Source organism: Ictidomys tridecemlineatus, chromosome 10, assembly GCF_052094955.1.
Source record: "Ictidomys tridecemlineatus isolate mIctTri1 chromosome 10, mIctTri1.hap1, whole genome shotgun sequence".
Taxonomy (NCBI): Eukaryota; Metazoa; Chordata; class Mammalia; order Rodentia; family Sciuridae; genus Ictidomys; species Ictidomys tridecemlineatus.
In genome coordinates this window covers 52,250,326-52,271,792 of record NC_135486.1, presented here as the reverse complement: position 1 = coordinate 52,271,792, position 21,467 = coordinate 52,250,326, and the positions used below count along the sequence as shown (strand labels likewise).

The window sequence follows — 21,467 nt, the reverse complement described above, 5'->3', positions numbered from 1 at the left end:
TTCAAGGGCATGTCCCCAGTGATCTAAGACCTCCAACAAAGTCCCACCTCTTAAAGGTTCCACCATCTTCCATAGTGCCATGGGCTGGGGACTAAGCCTTAACATGGGCTTTTGGAGCACATTCCAGATCCAGACCATAGCAAAGGCAATACTTTTCTCATTGTGTTGCTGTGAAGAGTAAACTAGTTCACAGAGAACTTTGAACAGTGCCTGACAAGTCATCATCTACCTACTGTATGTGCAAGCTGCCGGAATGTCAAAGGAGCAAGAGCAGCTTTTTATGGAGCTCTCGAAGTGAGATGGATGTGCACATAATAAGATGAGAAGTGGAACAACCCAGGAAGAATCCAGCTTGAGGGAAATACAGTGAGGGAAGGATTCTTCATTTTTCAGGGAGGGAAAGAAGAGTGGAAGATGCGGTGGATGCTTATGGCTTCCTCATACCCAACACCCATCTCTCCCTTCTTCAGCTAGGACAACCCATCTTTGTGGTGGGGAACTCATTGTATGTTGTCAGGCAGAACAGAAGAAGACAGAAGGCCCAAGTCGGGCCAGTCAGAATCTTTTTGTTGACAATCAGTGGCTCAGGGAGGATCAGAAAGCTCCTCGGGACCTTTACCAAGCCTATTAGGAGAGCACTTCTTCTCTTGGTGAGCTTTAAGGATAATGCCCACCTGGAATTCCTGGTGTGACTGTCTTCAACTTTGGATGGAGAGAAATCGAACTAAAATCAGAGGAAGAGCTGGAAAGAGAGAGGGCATTCTCTGATCCTCTGGATTCAGTTGTGCCTGAAGCTGTAACCATGTCCAATGACACGGACTAGTGAGGTACGCTTTTGTCCAAGATAGATTGTATCAGATTTCTGGCATTTGCAAACTTCAGTCCTTTCTAAAACAAAAAAAAGTTTTTTTTTGTTTTTTTTTTTTTTTGTTTTTTTTAATATAGAACATTTAAAGAAGGCACCTGTGAACTGGTGTTTGAAAACTCCTGATCTAGGAGCTCTTGAGGTGAAAATGTGACCTGCTAAACTGGGAATAAATCATGATGCCCAGGAATCCTTGGGATTTCTTGAAAATCACAAATTTTCTAATTAATTTTTTAAAAATATATATTTATTTTTAATTGTAGTTGGACACAATACCTTTATTTTACTTATTTATTTTTATGTGGTGCTGAGGATTGAACCCAGGGCCTCACATGTGCTAGGCGAGCATTCTACCACTGAGCCATAACCCCAGCCCTGAATTTTTTTAAAAAAAAATTTTGTAGTTATAGATGGACAGCATGCCTTTATTTTATTTGCTTATTTTTTGGTTTGTGGTGCTAAGGATCGAACCCAGTGCCTCACGCGTGCTAGGCAAGCACTCTGCCACTGAGTCACAGCCACAGCCCTCTAGTTTTTATAAAACTTTATTTATATGCTTGTAAATAAGAATGAGAAAGGGAAAGGTGAGGTAGTGGGGAACAAAATTGCCTGAGTTATATTGTTATATTGAGTGCATGTACAAATTATGTAACAATGAATTCTACTATGATGTTTAGTTATAAGATGCACTAATAAAGCATAAATCAAACTTCTTAAAATATGAAAAAGAAAAAGAAAAAAATGAGTGACTATAATAGCAGTCAATTGTTTTCTTTGTGGCAGGGTTATAACAAACATTTCAGAGGTTTTCTGTTAAAAAACATATAAGGTATAATCATAAATGTATAATTTATTATTGTTATAAAGAACCATATAGAGATTGGAGATTAGGTATTTCAATAACATAAAAAAAGAAAAACTCTACATGATGTAGACATTTGATAATAGGAAACATTAAAAGAAGGGAAGATTAATACAAAGTGAATATCAAATAAAAGTCATTCAAAATGGAAAGATACCATCACAAATAGTGTTACCTTTTTTGAAATGAAATGTTTAAGCACAGAAAGCATTAATTGTCCTATACAGCTTTCTTGATCTTTATTGCAAAGCAAATATTCCAGAAGTAGCAAACGTGTGGTTCTGTGTTGACGAGTGCGGAACTGTGTGTCTTCCAGATGGGCGTCAGGCTATGGGATGCTTCCTGTAAGCTCATTTCCTATTTAATGATGGAACTGTTTTGTCTCTTTGCCCTGATTTGGCCTGTGCCTTTGGAATTGATAATGCTTCTGCTAGTTCAGTCTTAGACTGTATCCAACTTCTTGTCAGAGGGTTCCACAGCCACATCATCTTATGGGTTTCTTTTTTCTGGGGTCCAGCAGGACATTTGTCCACTTGGCTCTCTGAAGGACATCGTCTTGCAGCACCGCAGAGATCCCAGGGTCTCGTCAGCCCCACAGTAGCTGCTGGCTACTAGACCTTCCTGGTCTCACTGTCCTTCTAGCCCTTGGCTAAATGGGACCACATTGTCTAATCTATTGTCTGTTAGACACTATCAGCTATTCTATTTGAGTCATTGTCTTGTCTGTTTTGCCCAATTTCAAGTTATGTAAGGCGGGAGGGTAAATTTACTTTTCAGTTGCCCTAACACAAGCCCATGTGTAAGCCACTTCCTGAATTTCACTAGAAAATCATTATTAATGTTATATTGTACAAGTTTATAACACATGGCTTCTATGTTTTCTTTTCGGCAACAATTCTGCGTTTAAATGATTCACTATTCTCCATAAGTGTTTTTACAATGTGCTGTCCACTCTTGAGTTCTTTGATTCACTTCCCTAAAAGATACGATTTCAAAACAAGAAGGTTGTTCATTTATTTATTTTTCCAAGAAGGACTCTACGGGCCTCACATTCCTTGAGCAATTTCCCATTTGAGAATGTGCCTTTGCCTTCATACTGAAATGGCATCATACTGAAATGGCATCTTGATTACCATTTTCTTGGTCACATTTTCTATTTTTTTATGTAATTTTTAAAAATTTATATATGACAGCAGAATGCATTAAAGTTCTTATTACATATAGCAAGCACAATTTTTCATATCTCTGGTTGTATACATAGTATATTCATACCAATTCGTGTTTTCATACCTGTAATGATTATCACAATAAAAGAGTATAAAATCATGGCATTTGCAGGTAAACGGATGGAGTTAGAGAAGATAATGCAAAGTGAAGTTAGCCAATCCCAAAATAACAAATGCCAAATGTTTTCTTTGATATAAAGAGGCTGATTCATACTGGGATAGGGAGCGGGAGCATGGAAGGAATAGACAATTCTAGATAGGGCAGAGGGATTGGAGGGGAGGACACGGGGTAATTAATGATGGTGGAATGTGATCAACATTTTCTATTTTTAAAAAATGATTAGAATTTGTGTTTCTTTTATTCTTTTTTTTTTTCAGTATTAGGAACTGAACACAGAGGTGCTTAACCACTGAGCCACATCCCCAGCCATTTTTATTTATTTATTTTGAGACAGGGTCTTGCTAAGTTGCTTATTGCTGAGGCTGGCCTTGAACTTGTGATCCCCTTGCTTTAGCCTCCTGAGCCACCAGGATTACAGGTGTGAGCCTTCTCATCTGGAGTTCCTTTATTCTTATGAAGTATTGGATACCTACAACAGGTCATGTTGAAGTATGTGTCTTAATTCATCAGGATACAATGAATATTCATGAGTTACTCGTCTGGCTTCAGAACTAGAATGTGGCCACTGTCGAAGATGCTCCTGCCTCAGCTTACCTCCCAACCCAGTCCTCAGGAGAATCATTGTCCCAAGTTTCCTTTATCGATTTAGCACAATTTTTTCTTAAATAGTACATTATTTAATTTTGCTTGTTTTTTTAGCACAATAAATACAACCCGTTTCTAAGATTCCATCATACTGATGTGTATAGCTGTCATTCATTTATTATCAGTAGAGTTGAGTATTGAATTTTATGAATATCCTAATAGGCATTTATTAATTCTCCTGTCACTTGACAAGTTAAGTCAATTCCTGTTTTTCTATAGTGAGCAATGCCATCGTGAGCATTCCCGTACTTGTCTCCTGGTATGTGTTGCAATAATTTTTGGATGTATATCCAAGGGTGAAGCCAGTGGAGTTTCAGGCCGTGTGCACATTCAGCTTTGTAAACCGATGCCAAGCAACAGATGCAACTTCTACTGCCTGTGAGGGTTCTCGGGACTCAACTCAGACTCCCCTGTGTCCTAGTCTTGCATGTTGCTGGGAAGACTGGATCCTCCTGGTTTTTGCTCCACTGGTGTGATTTGTTTTTTTTCTGCTAAGATACTTGAAGAATTTTTTTATCACCAAAGTTCGCTGTTTTAATTAAAATACCCTTAGCACTTAGCATTCTGCATCACATTTTCCTGGAATACTGTTTATTCTGTTTATTTACATGTTCATTCAACCCAATCTTTGAATGCATCTTTTGTTCTGTGTGTTGGGTTCTTTTTTAATACCCTCAAAATACCCTTATATCTAATCCCATTTTTCTCTCTGCTATATCCATTTCTTTCTCATCTACATCCTAAGCTCTTCCTCTACATTGTAGCTCAAAGTTCAGCAGTATCAGTTCTGTTTCTTCTGATTTCTAACCTACATTTTAACTCTGCAGTGATGTTATATTTGATTTCCTTTTTTAGATACTTTTATTTCTTCAAATTTATGATTTATCAGGGTGACTGAAATAAAAAAATATCATTGAGACCCATCATTATTGTTATTGTCATTATGGAAATGACTTTAAGAGAAAACTGGTCAGGTAAATATTATTGCTTCCAATTTTGAACCAGTAAGTCATTGCCATTGATAAACAGTCAAGAGACTGTGCAGAATGCTCAAGATATGTAACACGACATGCCTGTTCACAGGTGGGTGAAAAAACCTAGGAAATAACTTATGTGAACTTTTTTTTACATTTAGTTTTTAGTTGTAGGTTGACACAATACCTTTATTTTTTTAATGTGGTGCTGAGGATGGAACCCAGTGCCTCACGCATGCTAGGCAAGCTCTCTACCTCTGAGCCACAACCTCAGCCCTTATGTGAACTTTTTGATTTCATCATACAAGGCAAGTACAAAGGCACCACCCATGCCTCTGAGAACATTGGACCATGCACCCTCGTAAAAAGCTTTGTCTCCCTCATCACGATCAATCTTCCTCCAGCAGTCAGCTGTGCTGTGAATATGATGTCAGTTCCTTTGCACCCTGACTGCATCATCCTGCAGTGGTGAACAGTATCAAATGGATAGGAAATCAACCCAGCAATGGCAGTGGCAGACTGTGCAATCATCCAGCTGATGAAGATGTGAGTATTCTTGGGATCTGGAAGCATTCCCCTTGCAGTGTGATAGATACTGAAGTAGACAGCTTGGTAGATGCTAATACCTTGCACAGATACATTAAAGTCTGGGTACAGGTCCTTAATCCCATCAGATCTGTAGATCTTAACCAGGCAGTCACTGAGGATGTTGAATTCCCTTTCAGTTCCCGCTCTCCCCACACCAGCTGCTAGATGAATTCGGGTAAAAATCAAGAGGACACACAAAAGAGGATGTGGCCCCTGCGGCACCACCTGATACCAGGTTCCTTGCAAAATAGTGTCCAAACTGGGTCCTCTTGTCCACACCACTCGGGAAGATCTGCTTGTATTTATCTTTGAAGGCAAAATTGAGAGCCTGAGTGGGGAAGTATCTGATGACATTGGCCAGGTTACCATGCCAGAAGGACAGGACTCCCTGCTCCTTGGGGAGATGAACCACTTGGTCTATAATGCCCTTGTATTGCTTATCTGCAGTGATTTGCTTCCTGACATCCAGTACCTGCAGTAACAGTTGACCAGCTCAATGGGCAGTACTGTGGTCTTAGAGGTGGCTGTGGCACTCCACCAGCCAGGATGTCCTTGGCAAAGGACACAGTGGCATCTCTCATGTTGGAAGAAGAGGAGGTGGGCGACTGTGGGATGGGAGTGGGCTAGGAACCAGCTTTGACTCCCAGGCTCTGGGCTACTTTCCCCTCGTTTCCCCTCATTTCTATTATTCCACCATCTCATCTCTGAGCTCTTGTTCCACTGGATGGAACCACATTCTAATTAAGTTGCGTGATATGCAGAATGGGGAGGAACGACTTTTTGTGGCCTGAGCTATGATTTCCTCTCATCTGGGTACCTGGTCCTTTGCACATGGCGCTCCGGTTTTCCACCCTGCAGTGTGGTTTTATAGTTGCTGCACTTTTAATTTTGCTCATGTTTGGGGAACTTCATCCACTCGTTGTAGTTGTTCTGATAGATTCTGGACTTGCTGCCTCTTGTGTTTTGTTTTTCCCTCTCTGGTTTCATTGGGACAGTTGAGGGAACTGGGAGAGGAGCGACAGGAAAACTCAGAGGCAGTATTAGTGGTTAGAATGCTCAGGCTCTGTTCTATCTGCTGTCATTTGGAGACATGTCATGATTTATTCCTCCTGGTGGGGGTGGTACACACTGTTCCCCTGGCGGGAGGGGTGCAGAAACTCAGGCTTCACATTGTTGCCCAAATTTAGTTTGTTGCCCTGGATCCTTCACTTGGGTCAGAACCAGCCCAGTTATTCACTTGTCCCACGTTGCTCCTTTCTCCATAACAGCCGCTTGTACTACTTGTCAGTCAGAGGAGGAAATGGGTAAGTCAACTTTGGTGCTCAATGTTGGGTGTTAGTGAGGATTCTCAGGACCTTGTTGATTCTCCAAGGCAGCTTGCAGAAGAGTAGGGACCAGGTGCCCTGCTGGGCTTTTTCACTCCAGAACCTTGTTCATTTTTTCGGATACCAGCTTTTGAAGATTACTGCCTCTTAGTTTGATTGGTGTTCGCAAATTTCTTTTCCTTATTTCAATTTCTTTACCTTTTTTAGAGGGGGGGAGGGGTAGTATTGTTGAAGCATTGGAGAACAAAGCTCTGAGAAAGTTTCCCTCTGCCATCTTAGTCCAGAAGTCCTTTATTTATTATATGTTATCTGGTTATCCCACTAGAATGTAAATTCTAAAAGGACAAGGATTGTGTTTGTTTACCTTATCCTGCATTCCCAGATCCTAAAATGGTGCTTGGTATATTGTACATGCTCAATAAACATTTGTAGGATGGATGGATGGTAAATGGACAGGTGAGGAAATGAAGCAGGAGGATTTGCTATGGTTCAGGCAGGGATGATGGGAGCAGAATTAGAGAGGAAGGGGTGGGTTTGAGACACATCAGGAGTTGCAGGGGAAATGAGAGAGCTTGGTGACTAAGGTGGGATGAAGGATATGAGTAAGAAAGTCAGTCTCTTATGAACTAAGGACGAGTTTCCAGCTTGATGAGTTAGTGTTGTCATTAGGGTTTGGTTTTTTTTTTTTTTTTTTAAGTTCAGGGAATGAACTCAGGGGCACTCAACCACTGAGCCACATATTTTGTATTTTTATTTAGAGACAGGGTCTCACTGAGTTGCTTAGCACCTCACTGTTGCTGAGGCTGGCTTTGAACTTGCAATCCTCCTGCCTCAGCCTCCTGAGCCACTGGGATTTACTGGGCCACTGGGCCTGGCTTATCTTTCAGTTTTTAATGGGAAGAGTCAACTCCAAAGGGGCAGAAGATCCTGGGCTTAGTGTGGATTTGCTGGGCTGCCTTAAAACTGGGGATGGTGTTCAGGAGAGAAGAGAGCTGGATGGAGTTTGGGGAGTCATCAGCAAGGGTGGAGACTGACGCAATGCACTGCGAAGAAGAAGAAGAAGAAGGAGAAAACAATGGGGCAGAGGGGTGAGCAGCTTATTTGCATTTAAAGTCAGGGAAAGATTGGACACGAAAAATCTGATTCCATCAAACTCCAGGTTCCAAAAAATACTTCTTGAAAACAAAATTTAAAAAAATATGCAGACATTTATGCCCAGTTTGACTTCCTCCATGTGCCACCTTCTTCCTTCCTCAGCCCCATCATCATTACCTGCCCCCCACCCCCCACCCCCCCCAATCCTCAACCCCCGCTCCCCACCCCAATTGTTTCCAAGGTATGAAAAGAAAATGCAGATTTATATGCAGCCCTCTCAAAAACAATATGAAAGGGACTGCTTTTAGCCACAGGAATGGTTTGCTTCTCTTTATATTCACTCAAGAGCATAGTATGAGTAATTTGAGGGTGTGATCACTGGGGCAGAGAGAGAGGGTGTAGACAGGTGCCAGGCAGGACAAGCTGAGTGTCAGGCAGTGGGCCCAGGGAAGGGTCTGGGAAGCTTTACCTTCTGGGATGACTCAGAGCCTGGAAACATTGACCTCAGCACAAATAGTGACTTAGAGATTGAGTCAGCTCTCTGGGTTGGGACGGAGATTCAGGGCTAGGGAAACATCCCATGATCTCCCAGCGTATCCCTTCTCTCCTGCTCCTACTGCCTCTATCCCACATCTTTGGACTTATGTTAGGAATCAAGGAATGATTTCATTCTGAGTCTCTGAGATCAGTGTCAGAGGCCACACTGGCCACCGTTACCCCTCATAGTCACACAGGAATTGAGCCACAGGGAAACAGTACTCCAAGGGGCTTTAGTTACCGAATTGCCTCAAGCAGGTCTGAGCCAGAAAGGATTGCCCCCCAGGGCAGAATCTGGAGTTCTTGTTTTAGGAATGATTATCCTTCTTCATTCATTAGTGGAGACTTCAGGGGAAGGTTCACTACCAAGCAAAATTATAACCATTAATAACATGAATGGTTGATTATTGCTAAATTAATGCTAACTTTTACTATAGCTCATTTTTTATTATGTGTTTACAATGTGCTGGGCACTAAATTCAATGAGTTAGACACATTATCTCATTTACTCTTCCTAATGGCTCCCTGAAGTACACATTATCATTTCCACTTGATTACTGATTAAACACACCTACTCATTGATTCATTCATACAGTCATTAAGGTTGCAATACGTTTTCAATGGGTTTTGCTGATGTCTCACCTAGTTCCCTTTACCAGGTGGTGAGCTCATCTCCCAGTGGCTTTGACTTTGGGCTTTGAATATCTCACAGCTGCCTCTCTTCAAAGAATTCCCCTTGGCCAAATGGGAGCTGTTTGACCTGGGAAATTACTCATCCTCTGCCCCAGTGCTCCACAGCCAATGACTGATGGTCACATATCAGTCATTTGATTTCTTTCCTGCCTCGAGGCCTGGAAGAACTCTGCAGTGTTATCCAAGCTCCAGGGTCCCTGCTGGACCAGAGTGAAGAAACTGTCTCCAGCTAAGAGCACACGCCTCCCCTCCCAAGCATTCTTCCTTTGTCCTATCTTCCCTCCCTTGCCACCTTTCTCAGAAGACAGAGTGTTCACAAACGATGTGCCCCAAATCCTGTCTTAGGTTCTGCTTCTTGGGAACCATCCACAACAGTGGGGAAGTAGAATGAATACAGGCTTTAGTTCCAGGCAGATCAATGCGTACCTGTGACTGTGTGTCTTGGGAAAGTTGATCAGCCTCTCTGGATCCCATGTTCCTCTTCAGGTTTTAAAAAACTGAAACGATTTACCCACTAAATTTCATTCTTTCTTTTCAATAAACGTTGACTCTGGCCTCTGTGCTGGGGCTATAAAGACAACAAAGGCTCAATTTCTGTTTCCAAGAAGCACATTGTTTCCCAAAGAGAAGATTGTAACCTGTCGTGGGAAGGTAGTGAAACCAGCTTTAGTGGATCAGAGAAGCATTTGGGCGGAAAATGGAGTAGAAGGGAATACAAAGACACTATCAGAAGGCATCCTACCAATAAAAGTAAGTAAGTTCCATGAGGCTTTTTTTATTTATTTATGGTACTTGAGATGGAACCCAGGGCCTCATGCATGCTAAGGCAAGTGCTCTATCACTGAGCGATAGCTCTAGTCTAAAGCCTTTATTTGAATAGATAATCCTATCTATCTAGTGAATCTAGCTCATGTTTATTTCTATGGATACTTGTTAGTAAACCTGGGGATATATTTAATAATGATGTAAAATGTATTATCTATGACTGGCTGCCAATCAAAAAGTGTTGGAAAGCTATTTGTCTCTGGTAGTGGGGGGAGGGTAGTGTTGGAGGTTGTATTTTATTTCCAAATTTGCTTTGGTCTTGTGGTTACATAAGACCCCCAAACATACCACCACTGCATTTACACACAATTCTCTGTATACTTTTAAACAACTTTATAATAGAAATGGATTTGTCAGTACTGGGATGCCCTTGAGAATACTTTTCCTTTAAAGGTGGGATAATAAATCAGTGAACTTTGTGTTCTAGTTATAAAACTACCCAGAGATTAAGAAGGAGTTAAGAGAAGTTAAAGATTTTGCCCTGGGCTGGGGATGTGGCTCAAGTGGTAGCGCACTCGCCTGGCATGTGTGCGGTCTGGGTTCGATCCTCAGCACCACATACAAAGATGTTGTGTCTGCTGAAAACTAAAAAATAAATATTAAAATTCTCTCTCTCTCTCTCTCTCTCTCTCTCTCTTTAAAAAAAAAGAATTTGCCCCATGTTATACAGAAGCTGAAGTTACAGTTGAGCCAGGATTTGAAACCAGGAGGCATAACTGACTCCAAAATCCATGCTCTTACACTAACATTGAAGGTATTGCTATCTTGTAACATCTTCATTTGCCATGAATAACTCAGTACACAGTAGGATTCAAATACTTCTCCATCATCTATCCATCATTAGAATATCATACATAATACTATTTTCATTGGCCTAAAAAAATCCTTAGTGCTGCAACTATTCATCCCTTCTGCCTTCCCCAGTCCTTAGCAACCACTGATCTTTTTATTGTATCCATAGTTTTCTCTTTTCCAAAATATCACATAATTGGAATCATATAGCATGTAGCCTTTTCAGATTGTTCTTTCACTTAGTGATATATTTTAAGGTTTCTTCATGTCTTGATAATGGCTTGATAAGTGATTTCTTTTGGTGCTGTAAACTATTACATTGTCTGGACCTATCACCGCAGAGGAGCCAATCAGCTAGATGTTGCTGGGGCAGTCTGAAGCTTGCTGGCAGCTGGAAGTTTGCTGGGGCCCCTTTGGCTGTGGCTCTCAACACCAGGTTATTTATCCATTAACCAACTGATGGGTGTTAGTTGCTTCTAAATTTTGTCAATGGTGAATAAAGCTGCTTATAAATCTCCAAAAAAAAAAATACTTCTCCATGTGGATAAGCAGACAGATGGGCGGATGGGTGAGTAGCTGGTAGGACAAATGCATGGGTTTGGGTGCTACAAGTACCAACGAAAATATTTCATGAGTTCCAATATGTACCTGTGACTATCAAGCTATTCTTTAATCTTTAATTGCTCATCATAGACATTTTAAAAACATAAATTGTTTTGATTTAATGTTATAATGCAAAGGAGGCAAAGGGAACGACATGTTTTATTTGGTGGCATTGAAGGATTTAGACATTTATGATGCGATTGTACTTTCTGATGCCCTCATTTTATAGTGGGTAGTTAAGCCCCAGCTCCTACTATATCTTAAATGGTTACTTAGTAATTACTCCATCTCTTACAGGCAAAACTTCATTGGATCTTATCTAATTTATTCAAACTTTCCATACTGCAGTTTTGTTACCTATAAAATGGACATAACAATATTACCTTCCTCCTGATTTAGCTGGGATAATTAAGTGATTAATGCATGTAAGTGACCTATGTAAAGTGTTTAGAACAGTGCCTGGCACCTCATAAGCACTGAAACAATTATCACTATGATTATCATTACCTAGTGGTCAGGATTTGGGGCTTTGCATTAATCAGTTCAAGGCCGATCTCTTTTTTCTTTCTTTTCTACTTAGTGTTTCAAATTAGTGTTAATTTTTAAACAGCACTCTGGTTAGAATTATGGTTTTCTTGTTTTGCACAGAAGCACACACACGTGCATGTTTATACAAATATTGGTGTATGTACACACATGTATGTATATATATATGTGCATGTGTGACAGGAAGACCATGAAATGTCCAATCCATCAAATCCTGGTAATTCCACCTTCAACTGCATCCAGACTCTGCCTCCGCTCAGAAGCTCCTCTCTCCTGCTGGTCTCTGGATTCCCTGCCTGCACTCTGCCCTTCCACAGTCCATTCTTTACCAGCAACCAGAGAGCTCCTTCTAAAGTGTGAATTACTTTCTCTGTTCAAAACCTTCCAACAACTCTCCTTCATGCTCTGAGTAAAACCTCCACTTTATCCTCTCCCAACTCTCTCAGCACTCTCTCTGCCCATCACAATGGCCTATTGGCTTCTTGACTGCTCAGACATCCTCCTGCCCCAGGCCCTTTGCTCTTGCTGTTCCAGTGTTGCTAATGCTCTCCCCAGGTGGACACATGATTCCCTCTGCTCAGACATTATTTTAGAAGGAAGGTTTTCCCTGACCACTTCTACAAAGTCCTCAATCTTCCCTGTGTTTTTTTCCCATGATGCTTATTAATATCTCACACAAACATGTACACACACACACATACACACACATATCCTGTATGCACACTTGTTCTTTACTCCCCATTTCCCTGACGTCAGTGTCTGTCTGATTTGCTCCCTGATCTATCCTCATGATTTGGAACATTGACATATGGTCCTTCAACAATGTTTTTTGAATGAAAGTTTGTTTTCTTCCCTTTTCACATGTTATCACTTATTAATTATTTAAAAAGAGAAGGTCCTATGGGACCCAACAATAAGCCCTGAGGATTCAGGGGACTCTAAGGGTTTATTAGCTGCCTGGCCTCTGCGTCCCAGATGCTGGCTTCCCCAGCCTCCTTTTGGAATGCACGCGCACGCACACACACACACACACACACACACACACACACACACACACACACACAGAGACACACACCTAGCTCAGTCCATCAGACACAGCCAGTTGATGTTGACACCAAGAGGCAGGGGCCATGGAGAAGCCATCTTGGTGGTGATGGTGATGGTGATCTGGCCACATCCAGCTTCCAGGAGTATCAAGGCCCAAATCATGAGCTCTGTTGACAAAGCCTTAAGTGGCATTGGATTGATTCTTGGGTGTGATTGGGCTGGGCAGCCTCCCTCCCTCCTGCTGTATTCCCCGAGTCTGATTTTCTGGCATTCTTGGTGATTTTATGAGCTCCCCAATATCTTTATGTAAAGTTATCCTGTTCTTCTAGAAGCAAGACTCAGTTTCTGTTGCTGCCAGCAAGAACCCTGACCACTAACAGGCCTCTGCTCTTGACCCTCCACAGCAACACGCTCAGCACCCACAGTGGGATGGCAAGAAGCAAGAAGCAGCTGCTGAGATATAAGGGGGCCACTGAAAGAGCAGTGACCTCTCACCCTCTGCCTTACCTTGACGTGAGCACTCTCTGCGTCTCACCACTTGAAGTCATTCATCGTGGTGCTTTTCACAGTATCTTTGGATCTTGATGTGGCACATGTGAGTTCAGAGCTCCTTACTGTGGATTCTCATCCTTCTTGTGATTTGAACATCTTGGATGGGAGCATTGTCATCAAATGGAGACAGAATGTGGACGAGTCAAGCACAGTGCCTGACGGTGCTAATCCATTAAAGGAAGACCCTAGAGGTGGAGACCCACAAGGACAACCTGCCACTGTGCTCTCTTGACACTTTGAAAGCTATGATGTCATAAATCAAACTGAATGGTAATTTTTTTTTTTAATTTTAAAGCTTAACTCCCCTTCTAGTCTGTGAGTTCTCCAAAAAACAAGTGCAATCCCTTTTCATCTCTGTCCCTCCTCCACCTCTTTGCCTGGAAACCCCAGTAATAGTTTGATGAGAAAATGAAAAACATTAATAATAACAGTCACAGCTAAAACAGGGCATCCATAAATTAAACAACAGCTGAATAGACTACATTTGTGGAGGTGCAGAATAAACCTTAGATACCTGAAATGTCAACTGAGGGTAGTTTGCAAGCAATAGAGATATGATCTCTGGTCACCGTCCCTTCCTTGTGAGGGAAAGGAGAAACGGGAGGCAAGAGAAACTTCCCCTTTCTGCTGGAGATAGCCGTTTATTTTGTTAAAATATAACACAGTGACATTTTCTGAGCCTCTGTCTGTTAAGACCCAGGATGTAAACTTAATACTCCCTTCCGGTTCTTAAAATCTTTTTTTTAATTATTTTTTTAGTTGTATGTGGACACAATAACTTCATTTTATTTATTTATTTTTATGTGATTCTGAGGATTGAACCCAGGGCCTTGCACATGCTAGGTGAATGCTCTGCCACTGAGCCCCATTCCCAGCCCCCGGTTCTTAAAATCTTTAAAAATGGATCTGAATTGACTCAAGTCCCTCTCTTTCTCTCTGGCCTTCTTGGGACCTTTCAAATATTAAGAGCCACTGTAAAAACTCAAAAAAGGATGATACATGTAAATTTCGTGTAATTGACATATCTTGCCTGTTTGTTCTCACCCCTTGTTTTGTCCTTGGGGGTCCAGGGATGTTACACAAATCCAGTTATCCAGAGAAGGATGCTGAGGCTGCTTCTTACACCTTTACCATTTAAGACTTAAAACAAGGGCAGGCTGGATGTGCAGTTCAGAAGTAGAATACTTGCCTAGCATACACAAGGCCCTGGGTTCAATCTCCAGCACTTTAAATTGATGATATGGGCTCATTAAATTAAAATGAAGTCTTGATGCCATATTTTAACATGCAGGTTTGAATCAACTAAGTTCACATTCAGAGATGAAAAGCAGGGTCACATCTTTGCAATCCATCTCTTATCAGTTCTTATCATGGTTGTTTCAGACAATGAAAAACTACATTTTTATAAAACCATTGGCTCAGATAATGACTGTCACCAGCTTTTGGGTCTCCATGCCTGAGTCAGATTTGCAACAAGCCATTCCAATGGTGCAATTCGGATAGTTGAAAAAGTCAGTTTGAAATGAAGTTAGTCCTTCAGCGTCCAAACATAAATGGACTATATCTTAAGTACCTTCATCGTCACTGCAGAAATATTTTCAGTTGGCCTGGTTTTTCCCACCACCACAAAATACCTCTGGACCAAGAGGTTAAAAAATTTCTGCTATTATCCTTGCCTGAGTTGGAAACATTGACCTTTCAACAAACATTCATCAAGTACTTTCTATGCAGCAGGCATTGCAAATGGGAATGGAATGAGGAGACAAAAGGTAGCAGATTACTAGAGTGGTGGTGAGAGGAGTGTTTAATGAATGTTGAATGAAGGAATGAAGAAAAAGCTATCATAATATCGGGTGTGCTCAGAAAGGTATCTAACTAGCACAGGGGCTAGGGTGGGGGAAATGTCAAAACAAACTTTCTCTTCTTCTTATCAATGTAGAATTCATACATCACATTTGCTCTCCCAGATTCTGTCACCTGTTAGTAATGGCAGAGTAATTAGCAAGACTGTGCATGTGCACACATGTGTATGTTTAAGCCCGTGTTTAAGAAAAATGTGTTTTTCAAAGATTAAGGAATTAATCATGAGTAAATGTTTGTAAAGCAAGGTATTAGGTGATGGGGGCAAGGGTGGACTTGTTCATGGAAATGTCACAGCTGATTTCTCCCTTCAAGAATCTTATGGGGAGAGTGAACGGCGCATTGGCAGTGCAGATGGAAGGAGGGATACCTAATGGTGCTGATGTACCAGGAGCAGGAGGTCTCACAGAAGCCTTCAAAGAAGAGTTCTTATGAGGAAGACATTGTAGAACTGATGGGGGGAGGGGCTGACATAATGGTGGGCAGGAAAAGAAGTTCAAGAGAAGACAGGGAGCAAAGAAAGAATTCAGGACATGCAGGGAAGGCATAGTGGCTAGAGAGAAGAATTTGGAAGCCTGAGATTTAGGCTGGCCCTTGAATGCCAATCCAAACATTCTATGGGAAAGGCAATAAAGGGTGGCAAAGTTTCTTAGAGAAGGAAAGTTAGAATACAAGGAATTCGTCTATTTTGTGTGTCTCTCATACCACACAGAGGAGAGGACTAGTCCCAAATCTCAAACCTGAATTCTGCCAGAATGAATAAAAAACAACAATGTGGCTTCCCATGGAAACAACAACAACAAAAAAAATTGACTTCCCAGGGCAGGTGATTGGACCATTCCAATGGCTACCTACTCTGTCTTCTAGGCCCTCTCTGGTATTTCCTTGGCCTGAGGTGGTCCCTCAGAACCCAAGTTAATGGGGGAAACCCAGAAGCCAGATCCATGCCGAGACTGAGGCACTTTGGAAAACCAGTCTGTATTTCTTCAGCAACTAGCTTTCCTGGTCTCACCTCCCAAAATATAAAATTCACCCTTTCTAAAGAATCTGGTTGGCTTCCCACTGAAAGGTGAGCTCAGACCACATAATAAGTCAACTGCTTCCCTGAATCAGGAAATTGCTAAGGACCTAGCCAGTCAGTCCTGATGTGGATCTTCCTCATAGTGAAGGCACTTTGGGTTTCAAGGAACAGAGCTGTCCTTAGCTAGCCTGAGTGGATGCAAAGTTTGTTGTTGGGAAGTACTGCAGGACAGACACTGCCAGGCCTCATGGGGATGGGATCTGGAAGCCACCAGAAAATGAGGTGACTCCCTGCCTCTCTCTCTCCATGGCTCACGCCAAGCACTGTGGTTTCTTTTGTCTTTTTTTTCTTTGAGAGATTTTTAATATTTATTTTTTAGTTTTCGGCAGACACAACATCTTTGTTTGTATGTGGTGCTGAGGATCGAACCTGGACTGCATGCATGCCAGGAGAGCGCGCCACCGCTTGAGCCACATCCCCAGCCTGGTTTCTTTTGTCTTGACACATCTGTTCTGTATTCCTCTCTCTACTCACCCAGACTTCCTTTGCTCCTTTCTGGTTTATCCCTTAGAACTCTTAGATATGTCTCACAGGCCCCAAGTTTACCTCGTAATTTTTCTGCCCAGTTCTTTTTTTTGCGGGGGGAGGGTACCGGGAATTGAACTCAGGGACACTTGACCACTGGGCCACATCCCCATCCCTATTTGTATTTTATTTAGAGACAGGGTCTCACTGAGTTGCTTAGCACCTCACTTTTGCTGAGGCTGGCTTTGAACTCAAGATCCTCCTGCCTAGTTGCTGAGATTAGAGCGCGGACCATTGTACCTGGCTTCTGTTAAATTGTAACAAGGATTCCAAAGTCCCTCTAGAGAAATTCAACTGACTCTCTCATAGTCGTGCCAATACACTAGCCAGACTGCCGATTAGTTGTCTTTGAGTCCCTAGCCTTCCCTGGTCTGGTTAGCTATGGGTTCAGAATGGTCCTTTGGTACCTAGCATTTCTATTCAGGGAGTAGGGCAGGCAGATTCTCTTGGAAGGGCATTGTGGGATGTAGGTTTATATGCCCGAATATGGGCATAGCTATTTAGAGGTTATTAGAAGATAGAACAGAGCAAAATAGCTTGGCAGGACTACAAGCTGCACCCCTACCCCAACCCCACCTAGTACTCCTGCTGCTGTCTACCAGGAGATCAGGACAGCATAGGAAGCAGGGGTCTCTTGATGTTGAAGAAGCTCCTTCTAGAAGCAGCTATGTATTGAGTGCTTTCTATGTGTAAGGTGGATTTTGTGCTAGCAGCAATACAACTTGGATTTTTTTTTTTGTATGAATTGTTAGGGAGTTGAACACCTAGCTTTTAAAAAGAGCATATCTGCAACTTAGTGAGACTCTTCTCAAATAAAAAAATAAAAGGGGCTGGGGATGTGGCTCAATGGTAAGAAGTGCATATCTTTTGGAGTGCTTCATGTGTGCATTATTTAAAAGGTCTTCATGAGAATGCTGTGGAAGTGGGCATTATAATGCTTGCCACTTTACAGATCTCAAAGCTGAGGATCAGTGTTTACTTGCTCAAGGACACTGAGCTAGAGTAAGTGGAAGAGACTATGAGAATCATGACTCAGTCTTGGCCATGCCTTCCTCTCATCCTCCCCAGAAGCAGCTGAAAGGTTGGCATACTACGTTCTGGATGTACTCGTGAGTCGCCTCTAGACTGGAGGGCAGGGATTGTGTGTCCCTCACCTCACTGACCTACCGAGTTCATACTCAACAGTGAATTTCCTAGCACATGAATGAATGAATGCTTTATTGAACTGTGTATGTCAAGAGAAAGGCCAAGAAAATGAGTGGTGAAGGGTCCAGGGGGGCAGGGCTGAGCTGAAGGGCAGTGTGAAGCTGCTTCCTTATTTGTGGACTCGGCCTGGTGACCTCAATCATGCCTTGGGCCAATGCTATTTGGGAAACTGCAGTTAAAATTTCCAGAAAGGGGTACAGGGGAAAGGGAAGGGCTGATGCTTGCCCTGGTCAAACCTGGCGGTGAGAAGTATTTCTTCATCTCTGGAAAGTAAGAGGTGGCAGTTCTCCCAATGTGCGGATTTCTTGGTTCTTTTGCATAATGATTCGCTGGATTGCTTGATTCATCTCTTTCTTTAATAAACATGTATAGATCCATTCATGTGGAACTTAGTCCAGGATTCTTGCTATTGAAAACCTCACTATCTAATAGAGAATAGAGAAATATAGGAAAATTAGAGATTAATATATAGAGCAGCATATAATTTAAGAGCTATATATGGAGCGCAAAGGGGATAAGGAGTAATCCCATGAAATATATGAGTGAATTAAATGAATGAATTATTCAACATTTTATTCAGAATGATATTGTATATCAAGCACTGTGTTTGACATCAGATCACAATAATATCCTCATCAAAGGCTATAATTGTCCATAGCTATGTTTTTAAAAAATATACTGGGAGTATAGTCCAGTGGCAGAGCACCACAAAAAGAAAAAAAATTAAAAATATCTTAATTAATTTATAGTTGATATATTGTAAATTGCACATATTTAACATTTTACAATTTGATAAGTTTTCACATATTTATATACTCATGAAATCATTCTTACGATCAGAATAGTGAACATATCCAGTACCTCCAAAAGTATTTTTGTGCCTCTTTGTTTTCCCTATTTTCTGCCCCTCCCCAAGGAACCCTCTCATTTCCAGCTAGCCACCAGATTGCTTTCTGTTACTATAGATTAGTTTGTATTTTCTAGGATTTCTTATTAATGAAATCATACAGAAGATAGTTTCTCTTAGGTATAGTTTCTTCCAGCTTAATTTCTTTCACTCAGCTTAATTATTTTTGAGTTCTGAAACTCAACATCATGTTGTGTGTACATCAGTAGTACTTTTCTTTTTATATCACAAATTGTTTTTATCCATTCACTTCTTTTTGTAAAATATTTTTTTAGTTGTTGATGGACCTTTATGTTTTTCATTTATTTATATGAGGTGCTGAGAATGAAACCCAGTGCCTCACACATGCTAGGCAAGTGCTCTACCACTGAGGCACAACCCCAGCCTTTATCCATTCACTTCTTGATGGACAGTTTTTGACTATTAATTTTCTCCAGGCTGTGGTCTGTCTTTTCATTCTTTTTTCTCTTTCTTTGGTCCTGGAAGTTGAACCCAGAACCTCATGCATGCTAGACAAGTACCTATCACTGAGCTATAAACCCACAGCCCATTTTCATTCTCTTCAGTATTTTTTAAAATATTTTTTAGTTGTCAATGTACCTTTATTTCATTTATTTACTTATATGTGGTGCTGAGAATCAAACCCAAGGCCTCACACATTCTAGGCAAGCACTCTACCTCTGAGCCACAATCCCAGCCCCTCTTTTTAGTATCTTTTGAGGAGGAAATTTTAAAATTTTTCATGTAGTACAATTAATTTTGGTTTTCTAAGAAATACTTGTCTAACCAAGTTTCCAGAGATTTTTCTCTTATTTTGTATAAAAGTTTTATGGTTTTATACTTAGATTGAGGAGACTTTGAGTTAATTTTTACTGATACAAAATATGCAAAAGAAAAATTTTTTCTTTTTTTATTATTAGTTGTTCAAAACATTACATAGCTCTTGACATATCATATTTCATACACTTGATTCAAGTGGGTTATGAACTCCCATTTTTACCCCTTATACAGATTGCAGAATCACATCAGTTACACATCCATGTTTTTACATACTGCCATACTAGTGTTTGTTGTATTCTGCTGCCTTTCCTATCCTCTACTATCCCTCCTCCAAAAATTTTTTATTTATTTTTTCCCTTTGTTTTTGCATATGAAATCCATTTGTTAAAAGAATTCTTTCTCCATTTTCTGCACTTATGTAAAAAAATCAATTTTTCCATATGTATGTCTATTTCTGGACTCTATTCTATCCCATTGATCTACTTTACACCAATATTACATTGTCTTTATTATTGTAGCTTTATAGTAAGTCTTAACATCAGATAGTATTAGCCCTTCCACTTTTTTTTTCAAAGTTGTTTTAACTACTCTAGATCCTTTGCATTTCCCTATGAAGTTTATAAAATAAAACCAAGCCAGGCAGGTGGCACACACTTGTAATCCCAGAGGCTTGGGAGGCTGAGGTAGGAGGAGCTCAAAGCCAGCCACAGCAATTTAGCAAGGCATTAAGCAGCTCAGTGAGACCCTCTCTCTAAAGTAAATACTTAAGAGGGCTGGAATGTGGCTCAGTGGTTAAGTGCTTCTGAGTTTAATACCCTGTACCAAAAAATAAAAAATAAAATAAAACCAAAATAAAATAAAGAAAATTAAAACTACTGGGATATTGTGATTATGTTGAACATATACATAGATTTCAAAGTTTTTATGTTATTGTAAAGGTATTATTGATTTTAAAATATTGATTTTTTTTAACTCTTCATAGTTGGTACATAGGCATAGAATTAATTTTGGTATATTGATCTTGTGTCCTGAAAACTTGTTGTTATGGGCTGTTGTAGTTCTAATGCCCAGCACCTCAGAATGTGACTGTATTTGGAAACAGCATCTTTACAATGGCAATTAAGATTAAATGAGATGATCAGCGTAGACCCTAATCCAATATGATTGTATCCTAAAAGAAGAGGTTATAAAGTAAAGATGTACAGAGGAAGGCCATAAGAAGATACAGGGAAAAAATGGTCATTGAAAAGCCAAGGAGAGTATTGGTTGCGTGTCTCAACATGCACACGGCCCTGGGTTCAATCCCCAGCACCACAAAAAAAAAAAAAAAAAAAAAAAAAAAATCCAGGGAGAGAGGCCTTAAAATATATGAACCCCAGCAATACCTTAACTCCATATTTTCTGTCTCTGGAACTGTGAGAAAATAAATTTTGTTGTTTAAGTCACCCAGTGTGTGTTACTTTCTTATGGCAGCCCTCAAAAAACAAATCATTGCTAAACTTACTAATTTTAGTAGTTTTTTTTAAAGATTTCATGGGATTTTCTATATAGACAATTATATCATCTAAACACAATTTTACGTCTTCCTTTCCAGTTTGGAATCCTTGTATCTCTTTTTCTTTTCTGATTATACTGGCTAGGACTTCAAGTACAATGTTGAATAAAAGAGGCAAGAGCAGATGTTCTAACCTTGTTCCTGATCTTAGAGAGTGTTTAATCCTTCATTTTTAAGTATGATGTTGACTGTAGGTTTTTCTAGATGCTTTTTACAATTAAGTATGTAATCTCAATTTCATAGCTTTGATATATAAA

The 21,467-nt window shown here is 40.6% G+C and overlaps 1 pseudogene; it reads right to left on the bottom strand.

Moving 5' to 3' along the window:
• Positions 1–4,942: 4,942 nt before the first annotated feature.
• On the bottom strand, positions 4,943–5,944 carry LOC101965439 (ADP/ATP translocase 2 pseudogene; annotated as a pseudogene).
• Between the last annotated feature and the right edge of the window lie 15,523 nt (positions 5,945–21,467).